The following is a 13,642-nucleotide window of genomic DNA, read 5'->3' on the forward strand; positions in this document are numbered from 1 at the left end:
CCCTTCCTGTGTCCATGTGTTCTCACTGTTCAATTCCCACCTATGAATGAGGACATGCAGTGTTTGGTTTTTTGTTCTTGCGATAGTTTGCTGAGAATGATGGTTTCCAGCTTCATCCATGCCCCTACAAAGGACATGAACTCATCATTTTTTATGGCTGCATAGTATTCCATGGTGTATATGTGCCACATTTTCTTAATCCAGTCTATCATTGTTGGACATTTGGCTTGGTTCCAAGTCTTTGCTATTGTGAATAGTGCCGCAATAAACATACATGTGCATGTGTCTTTATAGCAGCATGATTTATAATCCTTTGGGTATATACCCAGTAATGGGATGGCTGGGTCAAATGGTATTCTAGTTCTAGATCCCTGAGGAATCGCCACACTGATTTCCACAATGGTTGAACTAGTTTACAGTCCCACCAACAGTGTAAAAGTGTTCCTATTTCTCCACATCCTCTCCAGCACCTGTTGTTTCCTGACTTTTTAATGATTGCCATTCTAACTGGTGTGAGATGGTATCTCATTGTGGTTTTGATTTGCATTTCTCTGATGGCCAGTCATGATGACCATTTTTTCATGTGTCTTTCGGCTGCATAAATGTCTTCTTTTGAAAAGTGTCTGTTCATATCCTTCGCCCACTTGTTGATGGGGTTGTTTTTTTCTTGTAAATTTGTTTGAGTTCATTGTAGATTCTGGATATCAGCCCTTTGTCAGATGAGCAGATTGCAAAAATTTTCTCCCATTCTGTAGGTTGCCTGTTCACTCTGATGGTAGTTTCTTTTGCTGTGCAGAAGCTCTTTAGTTTACCCAAGATGGCCGAATAGGAACAGCTCCAGTCTACAGCTCCCGGCATGAGCGATGCAGAAGATGAATGATTTCTGCATTTCCATCTGAGGTACCAGGTGCATCTCACTGGGGATTGTCGGACATTGGGTGCAGGACAGTGGGTGTAGTCACATTTCTAACACTAATAGCACTGTCACCTCTTTGAGCCTGTTTCCCCATTTATAAAGTGAAGGTATGGGATCAGAACTAAACATTACCCTAAACCATTAATATTTTATATTCCCACCAGCAATGTGTGAGGGTTCCAATCCCTATATATCTTCATCAACACTTGTTACTGTCTATCTTTTTTGCCTGTAGCCCTCCTAATGGGTGTGAAATAATATCTCATTTGTGGTTTTGATTTATACTTCCCTGATGGCTAATGATGTTGAGCAAGTATGGTTTATGTGTTAATTAATATTTTTATATCTTTTGTGGAGCGATGTCTATTAGAATCCTTTGCCCAATAAAAAAAAATTGGGGGAGGGTGTCATTTTATTATTGAGTTGTGGGAGTTTTGTTTTTTATTTTTACTTATTCTGAATATGACTTACAAATATTTCCATCCATTCTGTGGATTGTTTTATAACTTTCTTGATGATATCATTTGTAACACAAAATTTAATTTTGATGTAGTCCAACTTTTCTGTTTTTCCTTTTGTCACTTGTGCTTTTGGTACCTAAGAAACCACTGCCTAATTCAAGGTCATGAAAATTTACTTTTTCTTTTAAGAGTTTTATAATTTTAATTCTTACATTTAGGTCTGTGATCCATTTTGAGTTAATTTTTGTATATGATGTAAAAAAAGGGTCCAATTTCATTCTTTTGCATGTGGCTATCCAATTGTCCCGGAAATATTTGTTGAAAAACTCTTCTTTGCCCATTGAATTGTCTTAGCACTCTTATTGAAAATCAATTGACCACAAACGTAAGAGTTTATTTCTGAACTCTCAATTCAATTCCATTATCTTTATATCTATCCTTATACCAGTACTGCACTGTTTAGATTACTGTAGCTTTGTAGTAAGTGTTTTAAATGGAAAGTGTGAGTCTTCCATCTTTGTTCTCCTTTTTCAATAATGTTTTCGCTATTCTGGGTCCCCTGCAATTCCATATGAATTTTAGGATCCACTTCTAATTTCTGGGGGAAAAAAGACAGCTAGGATTTTGATGGGGACCACATTGAATCTGTAGCTCAATTTGGGGAGTACTGTCATCTTAACAATATTATGTTTTCCAATAGATGAACATGGGATGTCTTTCCATCATTTCAATCTTCTTTAATTTCTTTCAATGATATTTTGTCATTTTTAGTGTACAAGTCTTGCACTTCTTGGTTAAACTTATTCCTAAGTCATTTATTCTTTTTGGTGCTATGTAAATGGAATTGTTTTCCTAAGGTCATTTTTAGATTATAAATTGCTAGAGTACAGAAATACAATTGATATACAAAAACTCCAATCTTGCATCCTATAACCTTGCTCAATCTTGTTTATTAGTCTAATAGCTTTCTGTGTGTGTATTCCTTAGGACTTTCTATATATACAATCATGGCATCTGCAAATACAGTTTTACTTCTTCCTAAGATTAATGCCTCTTATTTCTTTTTCTTTTCTAAATGTCCCAGCTATAGCCAACAGTATGGTACTGTAGAATACAGTGTTGAATAGAAGGAATGAGATAAGAAACCCTTGTTTTGTTCCTGATCTTAAGGGGATCACATTCATTTTTCATCATTAAATATGATATTAGCTGTGGATTTTTCAGATGCTCTTTATCAAGTTGAAGGAGTTTCCTTCTATTTCCAGTGTTGTCTATTTTTTTTTATAAATCATGAAAGGATGTTGGATCTTGTCAAATAGTTTTTCTGCATTTATTGAGATGATCATGTGGTTTTTATCCTTTATTTTATTAATATGGTATATTACATTGATTGGCTTTTTTATGTTAAACCAACCTTGCACTCCTGGGATAAATCCCATTTGGTCATGTTACTTTATCCTTCTTACATGTTGTTGGATTCAGGCTACTAGTTTTTTCTTAAGGATTTTTGTGTCTATTGTCATAAAGGATATTGGTCTGTGGAGTTTTTTTCTTGTGATATCTTTGCCTGATTTTAATATGAGGATAACACTGGCCTCACAGAGCTAGAAAGTTCCCTCCTATTCTATTTGTCATATTCCTTCTTCCATGAAAATTTCTGCTTATGCCATTATCTGACAGGTTCATGCCTTCCCTCTCAGCTACTCCATGTCCTGCCCATCATTTGGAGTCAGCTCAAGGCCCCCTCATTCCTGAACCCTTTCCCAACTGTTCCAATCCAAGTGAGCTCATATTCTCCAGAACCCCTTCACATCTCACTGTGCTTACATCTGGCACTTAATATAAAGTGTTGTACTTATGCATGATGTAACAAACACTGGGTGTTCAGTAGAAACTGGAAGCAGGACAAGTAGAGTCTCAGTAAGTATCAGAGCCTCAATCAGGCAGCTGGAGGCAGGCAGACATCTGAGCCTAGTGACTCAGGACCAGTATGATGATTCAGGGCCATATGAGTAGCTCCCTAGTGAGGCTGCAGCCTCCTTGAGAGGCACAGTAGTGGATGCTTAAGAATGCACTCTTTATTGCTTGAATAGTGGCTCAGGGATTTATAAGCTGTATGACCTTAGGCAAATTACTTGCTAGCCTTAGTTTTCTCATCTTTGAACTGTTGATAATAATATCAATCTTAAATAGTTGTGGTAAATATTATATGAGTTCACCTATGCAAAAGTGAATACATTGTAATAACTTCAATTAGTGGTACCTTTAATACATGCCATTGGATATTCTCAGTGGAAAAAGGGTCTACGGTCAAAGGAATATTGAAATACTGCATACTACGTCCTTCTTCCTAGGGATTCACAGGACACATTCGCATAGTAAAAGTTCTGTCGAGTCCCACATAAAGAATCCTATTTAATTTGTTTTTGTTCAGAAATCCCCAAACCTATTTACCAAGATGACCCTCTCCCTCTTTTAAAATTTAACAACTGTTTTAACACGCCTTTGGGAACATAATATTAGTTGTGTTTAATTAAGAAAAGAAATCACATTAGATTCTTAAAAATGGATCATGTTTTATTGCTTTGCTTTTCCCAAGGAATGTATAATTTAAAAGCAGCAGCCTAGGAGAGATAAAGGCTTCTAACCTAGAGAAAGAAAAGAATGCTTTAAAAATCCAAAGGAAATGGAAATTTTCAGGCAGAAGGAGCAGATCAATAAGGAGCTATTCTCGGTCATGGGAACATTTCTAGAATTTCAGATTCTTGGGAGTTTGATAGGATGTTAAAGTTCAGCTCCCTTCAATTCCCACCCAGTGCCAAAATCCCACCTTCACCGGCCTCAACCTTTGTGGGCACATGCCAAGCCTCCCATTTTCAGGCAGTTCTAATTAGGAAATTCTCCCTCACATTGGGCTGAAATCTACCTTCTTGTAACCTCTACCCAAAATCACATTAATGGAGCATTGAGTTTTGTGCTTTTGTGAGAACTGTCCATTTTGGAGATAGCAAATAAAATGTACAGAAAATTTTTTGAATCATTACACAATGTAAAGTAACAGTCTGTTAATTGAACCATGAACTAAAAATAAGAATTTCTGAAAACAACATTTTTCATTTTCTCCATCTGTAAATAAGGCAAATAATTAGAAGCTCAGTTATACCATAATCAACATATGTAGTATTTACTTTGTAGGTGAAATTACTTTGCAATTGTCAATTCCCTAGAAAAGAGAAATACGTATTTTTTAATTACTTCTATTTTCCTGTGCTTCTAACTTTTTTTTTCTATGTTGTCCAGGCTAGAGTGCAGTAGCTATTCATAGACATGATCATAGCGCACTATAGCCTTGAACTCCTGGCTCAAATGATCTTCCCGCCTCAGCCTCCCGAGCAGCCGGGATTAAAGGCACTTGCTGCCACACCTTGCTGTGTTTCTATCCTAATTTTTTTTTAACTTTTATTTCATGTTCAGGGGTACACACGAAGGTTTGTTACGTAGGTAAACTCAAGTCACAGGGGTCTGCTGTACAGATTATTTCATCACCCAGGTATTAAGCCCAGTAAATTATCTTTTCTGCTCCTCTCCCCCCACTCACCCTCCACACTCAAGTAGATTCCAGTGTCTGTTGTTCCCGTCTTTGTGTCATGAGTTCTCATCATTTAGTTCCCACTTATAAGTGAGAACATGCAGTATTTGGTTTTCTGTTCCTGCATTAGTTTGCTAAGAATAATAGCCTTCAGCTCCATCCATGTTCCTGCAAAAGACATGATCTTGTTCTTTTTTGTGGCTGCAAAGTATTCCATGGTGCATATGCACTACATTTCTTTATCCAATCTGTCATTGATGGGTATTTAGGTTGACTCTATGTCTTTGCTATTGTGAACAGTGCTGCAATGAACATTTGCACGTGTGTGGCTTTATGGTAAAATGCTTTATACTCCTCTGGGTATATACCCACTAATTTTTTAAATATTTAAAGTGACATTTTAAAAATTAATAGTCCAAAGCTTATCCTTTTATATCCTTACTTATGAGATGAGTTTATTATAAAAAGAGGTGTTTAATTAAAATATAGTACCCATCTCATAAATGCAGGTTTGTGGACAAGAGTCAATAATGAGGACAGGTGACATTATTAGAAATGCAGCTATTTGATCCAAAGTGGAATTTCCCAAGGCTTTGTAAAACCTGAAACCTTAAGGAAAACCCCAAGAAGTTAACAGAATATAAGACTTAAATGGGAAGAGAACCTCCAGGGTCCACATTCCTGTAAGAGTCCAACATGGCTCAATATGAAATCAGACTTGGCAAAACTATGCTATACCTACTATACTACAAAAAGGATGGGTTGTGTTTCCCCACTGTCCCTCTAAGGGAGAACTTTCCAGACTTGACCTCATTTTGTATTAAACTGCCACTTACTCTCATTTTACTATCTGTTCCTCATCCTGATACCGTGAGGCCAAAAAGTTCACGCCCTTATTTTACAATTGAAAACCTGAAGTAAAATCAAAATGGATTCAAACTGCACACTCCTTGACTATCCACTGGGACAACATTCCAACAGCTGAGTGAGTTAGCACTAGCTGTGCTCTCCTTTCAGTTACATCTTTCCCTGCGTCAAATTAAATCATTTTCTTACCCTACAGAGTAAAGACAATAGAAAATAAACACAGGGCTGCCAAGGAAAAGAGTCAGTATCAGAACTAACAAATGCTGTTGCTGAATATTTGCTGTAAAAGTTAATGTGTACCACTGGTCTGAGGATTTTGTAATTTAGACACAACAGCAGTGTTCATTAGAATTTACTTATTGACACACACCACAGAGGATATTTTTGTCTCTGTCCTTGAAGCACGGTGAGAATATCACAGATGATACCATCTATTCCTTCCGCTTAGCTTATGCAGTGTCAGGCATTCATGGAAAACATTTTTTTGAGCACATAATACAAGGCTGAATGAAACCTAGTCCCTGACTTCATGAAACTGACAGTCAAGTGAAGAAGACAGAAGCAAATCAATAATTTCCATAGAAAGTGAAAAGTTCTCTGCTGAAACCAGGCACACGATGCTACAAGAACACAGGCAAGGGCAAATAAATCAGATGGGGTTGTCGGAAAAGGTTTCTCAGAGGAGCTGGTTTCTAAGCTGTCAGTATCAGAGTTTAACCAGCTCTGATACTGACTTCAATTCCAAGCACTCAGGTAAGAAAGTACTTCCTGACCCTACTTTTCTGAGTTCCTGACACTGTCACACCCAGATTTAGTGCCTGTGTTCTAAGAGGCGGGGAAAGAAAGAAGGAAGGAAGGAAGGGAAGAAAGGGAGAAGTGGGGGAGAGAGAGGGAAGAAAGCAGGGAGGGAAGGAGGAAACGAGGGAGGGAGGGAGGGATGTAGGGAGGGAGGAAGGAAGGAAGGAAGGAAGGAAGGAAGGAAGGCAGGCAGGCAGGCAGGCGGGCAAAAGCTCCATCATAAACAGGCTCCAGAAGTTGCTAGAGATGGCCAGGGGTATGAAGGGTGACCACCTGTGCCTGAGCAACCTGCATCCTTAACAAGGGTGTAAAGTCTAGCCTATGACAACCTTTCTATTTGTAAAGCAATGGCATAAGGAAACACAGTCTTCTTCAATCTGAGGAACCCTGGTGAGCCAAGCCAGTGAAATGTTGCCTCCTTCCATAAACAAGAGCAGCGAAATGAATGCCCAATTCCTGTGCACTCCCAGAAAATGAGGTCACACTCATTTGATAACTCCCCAAGGTGACTTCTCCATGCAGAATACACCAAGTCTTACACGTTCCCAGAGATGGAACCCATTTGTGATCCTTTTTTTTTTTTTTTTTTTTTTTTTTTTGAGGCAGAGTCTCATTCTGTCACCCAGGCTGGAGTGCAGTAGCATGATCTCAGCTCACTGCAACCTCCACCTCCTGGGTTCAAGCAAGTGATTCTTGTGCCTCATCCTCCTCAGTACCTGGGATTACAGGTGTACACCACCATACCTGGCTAATTTTTTTGTACTTTTTTAGTAGAAACGGGGTTTCCCCATGTTGCCTAGGCTGGCCTTGAACTCCTGACCTCAAGTGATCTGCCCGCCTCGGCCTCCCAAAGTGTTGGGATTACAGGAGTGATCCCAACGCCCTGCCCCGTTTGGGATTCTGTTCTTGTCTCCTGGAACCAAAAACAGCACCTACTTCCTTTGGGATACCATTCCCCACCCTGGGACTCCACCAAAGATCTGAAAGGAAAGTGCAAGTTATTACCTTAGATTGTCTTCCAGGGTCTCCTCATCCGAAGAGAAGGTCCCATTGCTGACACTCTGGTGAGAGTAACTCTTCTTCCCCAACGACGGTGCCCGGAACAACGAAGGGTCTTTCTTTTTCCTTTTGCCAAACAACTTTTTAAAAGGCTGGAATTTGCCTCCCTTCTTCTTGTCTGTGGATTGTAAAATAAACACATGCTGAAGTGTGGCAGGGCTGCACTTCCAAGCCTAAGGAGCAAATTATAACCCAGCTGCCTCCAGCCAAAGGAGACAGGGCAAAGGGCGGCCATCAGCCTGAATGAGCGACCAAGCCCTGTGCCAGGAATGTCGGAGCCAGCCCCAGCGCGATCCATGCACCCGGAGGCAGAGCACGAGCCAAAGGCATGGTGCATCTTCTGTCCCCCAGGCTCCCAAGAAACATCTGGGGAGAACAAGAAGAGGTTCCAAGTGGCCAGGGCATGGTGGCTCATGCCTGTAATCCCAACACTTTGGGAGGCTGAGGTGGGAGGAGCATTTGAGCCCAGAAGTTTGAGACCAGCCTGGGCAACACAGTGAGATCCCATCTCTATAAAATATAAGAAAATTAGTCGGGTTGGTGGTGCACGCCTTTAGTCTTGGCTACTTAGGAAGCTGAGGCTGGAGGATTGATTGAGTCTGGGAAATTGAGGCTGAGTGAGCTGTGATCACACCACCGCACTCCAGTCTGAGCAACAGAGTGAGACCCTGTCTCAAAAAATAAATAAATAAATAAAATAAAAAAGAAAAAGAAAAGATTTCAAGCTTCATGGTGGCCAGCACAGCACCTCTTTGCACATGCAATAAGGCAGTGCCTGCTTTCTTTAACAAAGCAGATAGCCAAATGCCCTCCTCCACTGAAGAGGCTGAGAAAAACACTTAAGTCAGATAGTTTTGTTTTTTTTTTTTTAAATATTTTTATCTCTATCTATACATATCTCCAGTTTTAGGGTCATTCTGTTTTGGCCTTTATTAGATACAGAAGATAACTGCCAACTCCTGGCATAAGCTTTGCCCCCTAATTCCCTCTATCCCCATATATTTCCAGTTTATTTCCCTTGTCTCTTTTTAAAATCTACTATGAAGAGCCCCAAAGGAGTTGCTATGAACATCTTCCCATATATTACTTCATTAGTCAGGAACTAGGCTTGCTGCCAATATTTGTTAGAGGTATTTTAGGTAATACCTTTCAGTCCTCGGCCTTTGGATACAAATTCCTTCATGTTATTCCACTCTTTCCTTGGAAAAGAAAGTGTAAGTCACCCTCTACCAGAAGCAGCATCTTCCTGGATGTTTCGTTTTTCTTTAAGAAGCTTAAAGAGCCACCTTTCTAGTGGTCTGACAACTATTTTTAAAAACTTTTTTTTTTTTTTTTTGAGATGGAGTTTCACTCTTATCGCCCAAGCTGGAGTGCAATGGCACGATCTTGGCTCCCGGCAACCTCTGCCTCCCGGGTTCAAGTGATTCTCCTGTCTCAGCCTCCTGAGTAGCTGGGATCACAGGCGCCTGCCACCACACCTGGCTAACTGTGTGTGTGTGTGTGTGTGTGTGTGTGTGTGTGTGTGTGTGTGTGTGTGTGTGTGTGTGTGTTTAGTAGACACGGTGTTTCACCATGTTGGCCAGGCTGGTTTTGAACTCCTGACCTCAAATGATCCATCCGCCTCAGCCTCCCAAAGTGCTGGGATTACAGGCATGAACCACTGGGCCTGGCCTAAAAACATGTCTTAACCCTTACTATGTACCACGGCTCTAAGAACTTTATAAATATTAACTCAGTTAATCCTCACAACAATCCTATTACACTGACACTATTAACATGCCCATTTTACAGATAAGGAACCTGAGACACGAAGAGATAAAATAGCATGCCTACATCACAGGAAACATATCTTTGAACAGGGAGTAAGAAGTTTTGAGAGAGAAGTAAAGATAGAGGCTCGCAACGAGAACTGAAAAACACCTGCACAAAACGCACAGATACAACTCCCCCACTTTCCACCCAGCTGACTATCAGAGGCCCGAGAGCTCTGCTGGCCAGATCCATAAAGGAATCCAGGCACACAAATGAGGTCAGTGAGGAAACAAGCCAGACATCTCATTTCCTCTGTGATCTTCAATTCTGGCCTTACTGAGATGTCTCAGAAAATTTGAAGTGCTGCCAGATGTGGTGGTTCACGCCTGTAATCTCAGTTACTCAGGAGGCTGAGGTGGGAGGATCATTTGAGCCTAGGAGTTCAAGACCACCCTGGGCAATATGAGACCCCATCTCTAAAAAATAAAAAAAAAAAAAAGAAAAAGAAAATTTGAAGAGAAGAAGTGGTTCAAACTATTTCATCCTAAGCAGCGGCATAAGGTGCTGAGGACGCAGACAGAATAATAACCAATTACAAAAAGACAATCATCTGGGAGCATTAGTACAGGTGCAAACAGAGCCTCCAACATCAGTGGTCCCCTGAAACGACGTTGTGTCAGATCACATTTAAAGGAAAGGATATTTAAAACATTGATAGATGCCTGCTATACATATGCATTGTGCTAGGTACAAAAAAGAGTTAAATTATCTTTACTGTGTATTATTTGAAAGACAGGAAATTGTGTGATATAGTTTGGATGTTGTTCCCTCTACATCTCATGTTGAATTGTAATCCCCAATGTTGGAAGTGGGGCTTGGTGGGAGGTGACTGGATCATGGGGGTGGATCCCTCATGGCCTGGTGCTGTCCTCGTGATATTGAATGAGTTATTGTGAAATCTGGTTGCTTAAAAGTGTGGAACTTACAAAATTAGCCAGGTGTGGTGGCATGTGCCTGTAGTCCCAGCTACTCAGGAGGCTGAGGCAGGAGAATCACTCAAACCTGGGAGGCGAAGGCTGTAGTGAGCAGAGATCATGCCACTGTACTCCAGCCTGGGTGACAGAGCGAGACTCTGTCTCAAAAAAAAAAAAAAAGGGTGGCACCTCCCCCTAACCTTGCTCCTGCTTTTGCCGTGTGTCATGCCTGCTCCTACTTTGCCTTTCAGCCCTGTAGAGCTCCCTGAAGCCTCCCCAGAAGGCAAACAGATGCTGGCGCCATGCTTCCTGTACAGTCTGTAGAACTGTGGACCAATTAAATTTTTTTTTTTTTTTTTTACTTTGCGACAGGGTCTCACTCTGTCGCCCAGGTTGGAATGCAGTGGCGCGATCTTGGCTCACTGTAACCTCCACCTCCCGGGTTCAAGCAATTCTCATGCCTCAGCCTCCTGAGTAGCTGGGATTACAGGCGTGCGCCACCACCCCTGGTTAATTTTTATATTTTTAGTAGAGACGGGGTATCACTGTGTTGGCCAGGCTGATCTGCAACTCCTGACCTCAATTAATCTGCCCACTTCAGCCTCCCAAAGTGCTGGGATTACAGGCATGAACCACCATGCCCAGCCACCTCTTTTCTTCATAAATTACCCAGTTTCAGGAATTTCTTTATAACAATGCAAGAATGGCCTAACACATCATGTAATACAATTGAGATATCATTTAAAAATGGTTTACAAAAAATGGAGGGTTTGATTTCAGAATGTTTGTATCTTTTCATTGGTTATTTATTCAGAAGTGAATATAGGCCAGTGATTTTCATGACACCTACTTTAGGTTCTTATCAATAAAATCTCCAATGAATAATATTTAAGAACTATAATCAGTAGTTTCTGAAGATCATCCAAGAGCATTAAGCATGTGTTAAAAGAATGTCCTTACAAAGGTTGATTTTTTAAAATTTAAATGTAAAAACATTCTGTAAGGCACCACAGGTATCATTATTGTACTATTCTATAACTGATCTTTGTCAATGACTGCTGTATTAATTGAAAACTTTCTCTATGACTGTCCAAGGCTGAAAATATGTAAACAATGCCCGATTTCTAGTTTGGCAGCATCACAGTAAGTGGTCAAATGGCTGTTTATATTACATTGCACTTATTTCCAAGGTAAAATTATTTTTTCCTTTTATATCAGCTGCCTTTTCCCCACTAAATATCAAACCCCCAAATTTCTATCTTTTTAAAAATAATTTTTTTACAGTTGCTTTTTTTACTGAACACTGCTCCTTGACTATAACCCCAAAATTTCTAATCAGAAACATTCCAAAATACAATAGCAACATTATAAGAATATCGATTATGACATCATTATCCCAGCCTGGGTCCACAGATTTAGCTTTCGAGATAAGCAGAGAATTGTAGATTATGTTAGAATTTATTGATTAGAAAAAAAGTCCATCATTGCCATAAAGTCAGGGGAATTTGATAATGTTCAGTTGAGGTTTACTTTGAGTTAACTCTAAATAAAGATATTAAATTATAGTTTTCTAAACAGGTTACTCATCTATTTAACCAACAGGTAATCTCTGCACGTCAGCTAAGAGGGTTGATGAGGTCCTCTGTGTCACCTCACTGTTGTGAATGGTGGCATCTACTACATAAATTATTTGCTGCACTGGTCACATTGTTGGGGGAAACAGAAAGTGAACAGGCTCTGGAAGGAGCTGAATACACACAAGGATGAGAAAAAGGCTGGGGGAGGGTGCCATCATTTGGAAGCCTTAGTTCTGAGAACTGGGAGGGTTTTGGCAGCAGAGAATGGCCTCCTTCAGGTGGCCCATTTATAGAGCTAGCCTACTTGAAGACTGTTTATCAAAAAGGTACCCTATCATTCTGTGCCACACTTAATATGGGCAATAACTTGACACAAGTACACACGCATCACCCTGGAAAATGGAACAAAGTCCAAGTGTCAGACAGTGCACTTATAATCACATGGGAACGCTGTTTCAGCAATGCCTTAGTTATTATCAGGACGGTGAAAGAACAGTAAAACCTAACTGGATTCTCCACCCAACAACCAATTCTTCTTACCGTAAGAAAAAAAGAGGTTCTAAGTCCTACAAACACCAATTTCCCTTCAAAGGAGGACTCAGAACATAGATGCTATCATTAAAAGTCTGCTCCAAAGTCTTATTAGTGTATGGTGACATCTCATTTATGAAAACTAATTTCCCCTTCCTCATTTCCAAAATCAGTAATACACTTTCCACCAGAAATATCTTTAAATCTTAAATAAATTGGCCAGGCGCGGTGGCTCACGCCTGTAATCCCGGCACTTTGGGGGGCTGAGGCAGGCAGATCACGAGGTCAGGAGTTTGAGACCAGCCTGGCCAACATCGTGAAACACCGTCTCTACTAAAAATACAAAAAAAATTAGCTGGGCGTGGTGGCTGGTGCCTATAATTCCAGCTACTTGGGAGGCTGAGGCAGGAGAATTGCTTGAACCCAGGAGGCAGAGGTTGTAGTGAGCCGAGATCGCACCACTGCAATCCAGCCCGAGCGACAGTGCGAGACTCCGTCTCAAAAAAAAAAAAAAAATCTTTAATAAATTTAAAAGTGTATTTAATGGTTATTTTATTATTGACTGTGGTACTTGATCAATTTTCTAGCATTGACTTCCTGAAAAGACTCAGAAATTACATTTTAGCCCATCCTACATTCAGGAAGCAAAACTTAAGTGACATTAGTAGGAAATAAAATTTTATAAACTAGGTAAGGAGTTATAGTCTTATTTGATTCCCCAATTGATAATCTCAAATATAAGATCTCTCATGTCAAAAAAGCAAATTCTCAAAGCTTTACAATCCTATGTTGCATGACCATTATGAAAACCTGAGCATATGTCTATTAGCAACCACTAGATAAACTATTTTATGATCAGTTTATGATGCTGGGGCAGTATTAGCAGTTTGTCTCCACAGAATCAACTGGATTAAGTACATGGTCATCAGTAGCAGCTATTTTCTTGATAAATAACAACTGCTGATGTGAATGTTTTTGTGGTACACAGATGGGGCCTAAAAGATAGAAGCAATTTTAACAGTGTAGTGAAACAGAGCACGTCTGCAATGCTAATGGGAAATATTCCAGAACAACTGCCATATAGAAGTATAATTTAGCAAAGTGTTCTCCAACACTGT

The 13,642-nt window shown here is 40.1% G+C and overlaps 1 protein-coding gene across 3 annotated transcripts in view; it reads right to left on the reverse strand.

Moving 5' to 3' along the window:
* The window catches only part of CRACD (capping protein inhibiting regulator of actin dynamics), a 280,521-nt gene that overhangs the window by 50,794 nt on the left and 216,085 nt on the right, over positions 1-13,642 (reverse strand). For 2 of the 3 annotated variants that reach the window (XM_019025970.4, XM_019025968.4), the window contains exon 3: positions 7,637-7,808. The gene's annotated coding sequence lies outside the window, so the exon portion shown is untranslated. Of the gene's footprint in view, positions 1-4,975; positions 4,997-7,636; positions 7,809-13,642 lie in introns of those variants that run through there. The other variant, XM_055385039.2, reaches the window with a different exon arrangement.

This window comes from Gorilla gorilla, chromosome 3 (assembly GCF_029281585.2).
Source record: "Gorilla gorilla gorilla isolate KB3781 chromosome 3, NHGRI_mGorGor1-v2.1_pri, whole genome shotgun sequence".
In the NCBI taxonomy this organism is placed as follows: Eukaryota; Metazoa; Chordata; class Mammalia; order Primates; family Hominidae; genus Gorilla; species Gorilla gorilla.